This window comes from Halyomorpha halys, unplaced genomic scaffold (assembly GCF_000696795.3).
Source record: "Halyomorpha halys isolate HHAL.00 unplaced genomic scaffold, Hhal_1.1 Scaffold511.1, whole genome shotgun sequence".
Classification (NCBI taxonomy): domain Eukaryota; kingdom Metazoa; phylum Arthropoda; class Insecta; order Hemiptera; family Pentatomidae; genus Halyomorpha; species Halyomorpha halys.
The window spans coordinates 999603-1007494 of NW_027106266.1; positions in this window are offsets into that span (position 1 = coordinate 999603).

Below are 7892 nucleotides of genomic sequence, written 5' to 3' on the forward strand. Positions count from 1 at the left end.
TGAAAGTATGGTAAATTCAACAAAATCGCGAGGATTCTTTTAAAATATACAAAAAGAAATTTGAGGAGTTATGTTTTAATCTTGACTAGATTGTTATTTAAGTCAGCGGATAAGCTCTAATGGAAAGGCATATTGATTCCACATCAACTGACCAAACCGTTCTGTTCGGAATTGATTAAGCATTAGTGAGGTATTCTGCTGCACTGGGCTTACTAACAGGGACTGGTGTTCCTCAAGATCGATGTGGGTAGGTTAGTGCTCTACCTGGCTTGCAAATGGTGTGGAAGTACGTCATCGGGAGAATAATGTCAATATTGGAGTATAACTTGTTAAGGTATAAAAAATAAACTGAAGAACCGAAAATCTAATTATTGCAGAGAAATTAAAAATATAAGCCATACACCACATATTTACTTGAAAAATAGATTCAGCCCAACGTAAACTTGACCAGTGGGAATGTGGCCAGACCTTTTGGCTTCAATTTTGCTTTGAATGTGCTATTGCTCCCCTCTGACTTTAAATTACGTTTTATTCATGTATTTATAACATTTAAATTTTATATAGGACCGTATTAAACTGGAACATTTATGTTCTAAAGAAAAAAAAATGTGATATCCATATTAACCTGAGCTGTTAAAAAAACAATGTTTACTATTTAGTTAAGTATATAAATTAAAACTGATAGTAAATAAGCTCGAATTTTTAAATTTTTAAATTTTTTGGGGACCGAAAACAGAATAGGTTATTGCATAATACAAATAACATTTTACAATGTGATAACAGTAATTTAATTTTTAATCATTTACTAAAAGTTTTTATGTAAAAATGATTGACAAAAATTAGAAAGTCAGTAAGAACTTGAATAAACTTATTACTAAAATGAAGACATTTTTTTTTTTTTTATTTAAAATGCTTTTTATTTATTGATAGATAAATTAGCTATTCCACACAGTTGTGGGCACTCAGAGTGATGAATGATCTCATACATTCTAAAATAAAATAAAATAAATAAATGAATGAAAAAAAAAATAAATCTCTCTTAAAATATATACAAACAGAAGAATAAATAAAACGAACATAATCAAACTATGTGTATGAAAAAAATAACATAATGATACAATAATATAATCTCTAGACGCATTTACATTCTAATATACAATATTTAAACAATCGACTTGAGGATGGCCACTCTAGCAGAGCTCAAAAGATCCCAGTGCATCCCTCTCGCCGCATCACTGGTATGAAGATATATTAATCTAAATTTATGTAATGTCACTTAGAGGGTTTTTAGCCTATTTTTATAAAGTTTTATAAAAATTTCGATAATTCTTTTACTAGACTAAAATATTTATGTGTGTACTGTAATAAAAAATGTATCTAGCAAGGAAGTGGACATTTCTTATTCCAAAAATGTGCATAATGTATTCACAAAGTTTTAAGATGTTTTCATAGGTCAATATATCTGAGTGGGGGAATTCTGTCCAGAAGGCTTTTAGGGAAATTTTCTAAGCTGCCTGGACCACTGAAACCATGTCCAATCGCTCCCCTTTCAGGTCTCTGTGATTTGGAGAGACGAAACTATGTCGCTAAGAGCTAGGGACCTGCAGAAGCTTTGCCTCATTGAACTTGAACTAAACTGCGGCGGCAGCTAGCGATGTTTGGCTGGAGGCGATGCCATGGTATAGAAACCGTAGTCTTTGATCTATGGACGGAATAGATCCTTCAAAAGACGCAGCACTCTAACAGTCGCAGCCAGTCCAGCAGGAAGAGAGGTGACGTTTGCACTTAGCCGACGAAGTTTTGGTCAAATTCAAAAACTTTCATACTGCAGCATTATCTGGCTCCCAGGGATTTGTATCAACATATAAGGAAAGAACTAAGAGAGAAGTTATTAGAAATGATTCCAGCTGTAGCTTCAACAGATTCCTTAAAAGCCTTCAGTGCAAAGAGTTTCCGAAAGCCTATGGACAATGAAAAAACAAAAACTATGAAGAATCAGTTTAACTTGAATTAGTACAAGAGCCGGGGAGAAAATTTGAATATGAAATAGCTCTTTCGGAGCTCCATATCTTTAAAATTATCAATAACACTAAAAAATCTATTTTTTTTTTAAATATTTATTTATTGCTATTTACAACTATACATTATAATACATTTAGTAAATCTGATCTCGGTTAAATTGGAGTGTTACAGGCGTGTAGAGAAACTACCCATTGGCAGCACTATAATGACGTTTTACATTAGCAGGTCTCGTGGCCATCTTCTTTTCAGGTGCCTCGGAGGATTGTCAAGAATAGAAGAGGATCCAAGGTTAGAAACTAGGGGGTTTGAGAGAAAATCTAATTGAATATCATTCAAAGAAGAGTGAATTAGCTAAAATATGAACCCTAACAGAGATATTTAAGTTCAATGGTTCTCGAGATATAGATTTTTGTAAAGAAACATTTCATAAAATATGCACTGAAGAATCACTAGTTAGTGAATCTATTTTGAGAAATCGGTATCTCAAACCCCATTCGACGTACAAATGTTTATTAACTCTCAAGTTGGAGCTAATTTAATTTTGTATAAAGTAGTTTATGACGTTTATCATTGTAGGAGTAGTAGTCTTCATGCTATTCGACAAAATGAATTCACAGAATGTTGATTTCCTGCTGTTGGGAAAAAAAATTGATTTATAAAATATATACCTCAGGAGCCATAAGACATAAATATGTTTGCTATCATTCAAATTAATGCTAGTTAATTCATTTATAGTTAGCTTATGACACTTATATTTCCAGGAGTTGTAGTTTTCATGATGTTTGCTAAAAGAAATGGAATTATAATTGTTTGGACAAAAATTTATTTTAGCTTTGTTAGGGCTCATATTAGTAAATTGACTCATGTTAAAAAAATTACTCTTCTTTACATGATATTCAATTCGGTTTTCTAGTGTTGTTGGTAATTTTAATGATATGGAGCTCCGAAAGAGCTATGCTTGGTAAAATCATAAATTTTTACTAATAATTATACTTAATGTTAATAAGAGTAATCAAAAATGGGATGAAATAACCGCCGTATTAATAATCTTCTCCACGGCTCTAGTACTAATAAAAGTTAAACTGATTCTTCATAGTTTTATGTTTTCATAGTGGTAATTTTATAAAGATATAGTGGCCATAAAGAAAAATTATTTTTTTTTAACATTTTGAAATAGATGCCATATTGTATTTTTCCTACCTATACTTGGTAGACTCATCAATTTGGACTAGTGATTTCACTAAGTGTTCATAAAAGTAAAAAAAAAATTGGGGTGAAATAACTTTTATTTACCCAGGCTCTTGTACTATATACTTTTTCAAACTATGGTTTGCGAATAGTCTTTTAAAGGAATTTAAAAACAATTACAATGACAAGTAATATAAAAACCTAAGTGGGTCAAGAGGAATTTCACGTTAAGTAAATATTGACAATAACCTAAGAACCTGATAAACCTAAACATAAATATTATTCAATCGGATGATAATTGTTTATCAGCCAAACGTTAGTTTTAAGATTTACATTTTGTAAGATTTTAATCCTTCACTGACTGAAGAATGGTTCCCTTAAATCAATAGATATTCTTGTTTTACACATTAACTTCTGCGGTGGTGAAAATAGACATTGGTACAGTTCACATACTGTTGTGTATAAACTTATGGAATGGTTTTATACTAAGCGAAGTTTAAATAAAAGTTACGGATAAATACGCGAGAAATCGATTGTGTCATTATAAATATCAGCTTCGATTAAAAATATATATACAGAAAACTCATTACAGATGAACCTCTTTTAACCGGCTACACAGATAAATTATAAACTGAGAAAACACTAAGTTCGATAAATGAAAACAAAATAATTAATTGTTTACTGCTATTACAAATTTTAAGATAGTTTCTACGTTTAAATTAAACCATGGAGGAATTAAAAGACTTAATAATTTTAAATTGGTCTATTAAATTTTTCATCATATATTGATCTACACATCACTTATTTATAAAGTTTAGCATCGCATTTAAATTTTTACCTAAATAGATAGTGCTTTTATTTATACGTTGTTGGTTAAAATTAATTTATAGAATAGACATTTCAATTCTTAATTGTGAATTATTTATTATTGGACGTTGAAGATGAGCAGATATAACTCGAAAAGTTCATTATAATAATAATTTTAGGAATTTAAAAAAGGATTAAATGTTTTCCTTGAAATAATATAAAGCATTACACAAAACTATACTTTATAAACAAAAAAAAACAGAAATTTAATTTTTGAACTTCACATTAAAATATAGAGGCTACGAATAGATTAACATCCCAAGAAAGATAAATATAATAAGAATAAGAAAGAAACAGAATTGTAAAAATAATTTGAATTAAGAAATGTTACATATTTTGAAATTGAATATCTAGGAAAAATAAATCAAATTAAAATAAAAATATGGATAGTTACAACAAATGAAGGGTTTCAGTACTCAGTAAGGAAGTACTGTTTCTTTAATAACGGTTGTGCAAGGAGGATGATTTGTTCACGATCAGGAACAATCGCTTTTGCCCGAGCATAAGGTTGGACACCGGAGGGTATCCCGATCCCACCCTTTTATAATAAAAAAATTAGGTATTATCTGTCACAGCCGGATTCGAAAGCGGTACCTTTGATTTGGTACCACAGAGCCTTACTCACTGGCCGTCCCGCTCCTCGGGTGCATCAATTTAGATTAGAACAGCGTCTCAAAAAAATACGTGTGAGTCATGACAAAGCTCACCGCTAGGAATATTCATCAAGAGCTTAGCCTCATGTTAATAAATTGTTGACATTTAGGAGAACATTATTTATTTAACTTAGTTAAACAACGGGTAAAAAAAATAACGAGGGTTAAATATCATTAAAAAAATATTGCTGTTCTTACATGATTACGAAAGAGTAAACTGCTCCTTGATATTTGCCACATTGCTAATGTAAAAACAAAAATAAGCATACTTTTTTTAACGTTTCAAAGCGTGTTGAATTTGTTTTGACTATGTTTACTTAAAAGCCTTTTTAATCAACTCTTAAAGCTAAAATTAAGAAGGTAAATAAAGCAAGAATGGGGAATTTTTTATTCCTAACCTTGACAGGTGAAGAACTAATTTCCCAATTAAAGTTGTAATGCAAATTTTGAAGATTCAAAAAAAAAAAAAATATTTTTCACAGACAAGTGAGAAGTTAATGATTGCAAATCAAAAATTGTCCTTCTGTAAAATAATTAAAACGTCAATTAGGAAAAAAAATCTCTTTGAATCCAATCATATTCATCTTTATTTTCCAATTTCGTTGGGATATTTTCATGAAAACTAGTTGACGAGAGCCAGCGACAGAACCGTATGAAGCACTATAATAAAAAGACTTTCCTATTTTCTATTTTGTTTTTGTAATAGGTATTATTTTACCTTAATTTTGAAAATATTGTGCACCCTCAATAAATCTGTAGGAAGTTTTTGTCTTTCATGATTGGAAATTCATTTACCTGTATTTATATATTTTTATTATTTCCATTAAGCATAATTGCATTTTTATTTGAACTATTCCAGTCATTACCTACTCATTTAGGGTAAAAGATTTCCCTATTATAATAAACCAACAAAAACAAACCATTAATTTAGTTTTTTTTTAATAATAATTTCACGTGGCTCTCTTAATCAGTTTAATCAAATTAATCAATTATTAATCTTAATCAAATTATTATTCGGACTAGTAAACTAAAGCTTAGCAGACATTTCAATTAACTATTAAAAAGAATATCACTGACGGACCCTTCAATGAACGCTGTTTTTGTTTTGAATAACTTAATGTATTTGAAATAAACCTTTATGTTTTTTATTCCTAAACCTTTTCGCTATTGCAATAGAGATATTCTCCTTTAATTCTTAAACTACTAGACTTCACTTTCATGAATGAAAAATAAATTTCTTCAAATATCAAGCGAGACGTGCTGACTTATTTTCTAATTTCACCCAGCAATACGAGTGTCTTAGGTACACCTTATCTATCATGGATTCCAAGGATATAAATGAAGTGCCATTATCACCCTTTCTTGTCACTCCTTAAAGGTTCTAGAAGGTTTCAGGATATACATTTTTTTCTGAATTGTTTTCAATAATTTACCTTAATTTCTGGATTTAAAAAACACCTTTATTAAAATAAATCCCATCAAATCACCTATACCCTTCGTCATAAACCTACCGACTGCCCTACAGTCTCCTTTAATAATGTTGATCTTACTCCTGTCGAACAGATCCGCTACCTTGAACTACATCTGGACGAACGACGAACCTGGAATCCTCACACAAGACTGAAAAGACAGGAAATGTCAATTTCGACTATTACAGTACTTATTGGATAAACGGTCTAAACTTCCAATTCATTACAAAAGACTGTCATAAGGCCTATTCGGACATACGGAGTTGTGCTTTGGGGTTCCACTAAACCTTCGAATTCCTTTCGCATCTAATCATTGCAATCCTAAATCCTCAATGCTCCTTACTTTGTCACAAATAAAATCATACATAAAGACCTTAATGTTCCATATGCAACCGATCTAGCCCGAAACAGATATCATTACTTCCATTTCAAACTCCTTAACCACCCAAACCCACTAGTTTCTAGCCTTGGTTCCTCTTCCATTCCTGACAATCCTCCGAGGTGCCTGAAAAGAAGATGACCACGAGACCTGCTAATGTAAAACGTCATTAGAGTACTACCAATGAGTAGTTTCTCTACACGCCTGTAACACTCCATTTTGATTGAGATCAAATTTATTAAATGTACTATACTGTACAATTGTAAATAGCAATAAATAAAAAAACAACACCATTTTAATGTCTTTTGCATAATGTATTGTCAGAACCTTTTTGGAAAACATTAATAGGGTGCATAAAATATATTTACTTGGTTGAAAAAAAAATATTTTTTAATGAGGGTCGTAATGATCTTCAGGAACATCTCACAGGAGATGTCAATATCTCCATGAGTAAATCCACTCACTTTTTTCTTGGCCTTACTTGAAAAGCTTCTCATGAATGTTGAAGTCTTTTATGTTTGGTATAGTTCCTATAGGAACATCCTCCTAATTTCTTCTTGTAAACACAAGGTATTTCTTGTCACTGTCCTCTATAAAGAGTGAAAATTTAGTCAATTTGAGTAAACAAGTTTGTGCCTTAATCACCCGTATGATACAAATGGTGCACAACTACTGCTACAGTACTAAACTAATTAAACGCACATGTTTTTTGTATTTAATTAATGTAAAATCATGGAATATTATTTTATGCAATCTATAATCGGGATCCACTGCACAATAATATTATTAACTTAAACACTCAACAACCCACGAAGACTCGGCAATATAATTTTGGGAGACTACGGCGAATGAAGGAAAAAAAAAGAATGTTGGAAATAAGACAACCTTTAAGAGAACGAAACCAAAATATTTGATGACGTTGTTTTTCGCCCCAAATTTTATTGTTGTTACAATCACGAATCATGTGATCCCCTAACGAATCTCGCAGCCCAAGAGCAACCTGGTAAACCTCTATGGTATGCTGCCTTTGTAAAGGCAAGTTTCAGTACAGTTTAGTAGATTAATAGCTTAACGTAAAGATACTATGTCAAGAAGATGAAAAAGGTGAAAAAAAGTATCGTCATATTAGTTCTTGAATTTTTTTTCTTTAGTTTCAAACATGAATTGGAACCGGTTAACATTATAATGCACTGACCATCTTGATAAAGAAATCAGTGTAGCGTATTTTATACCAGATCGGCCTGGTGGGTATTACATGGTTGATATAACCGTTATATTATATATATATTTATTTCAGTTGATTATGGTGGGGGG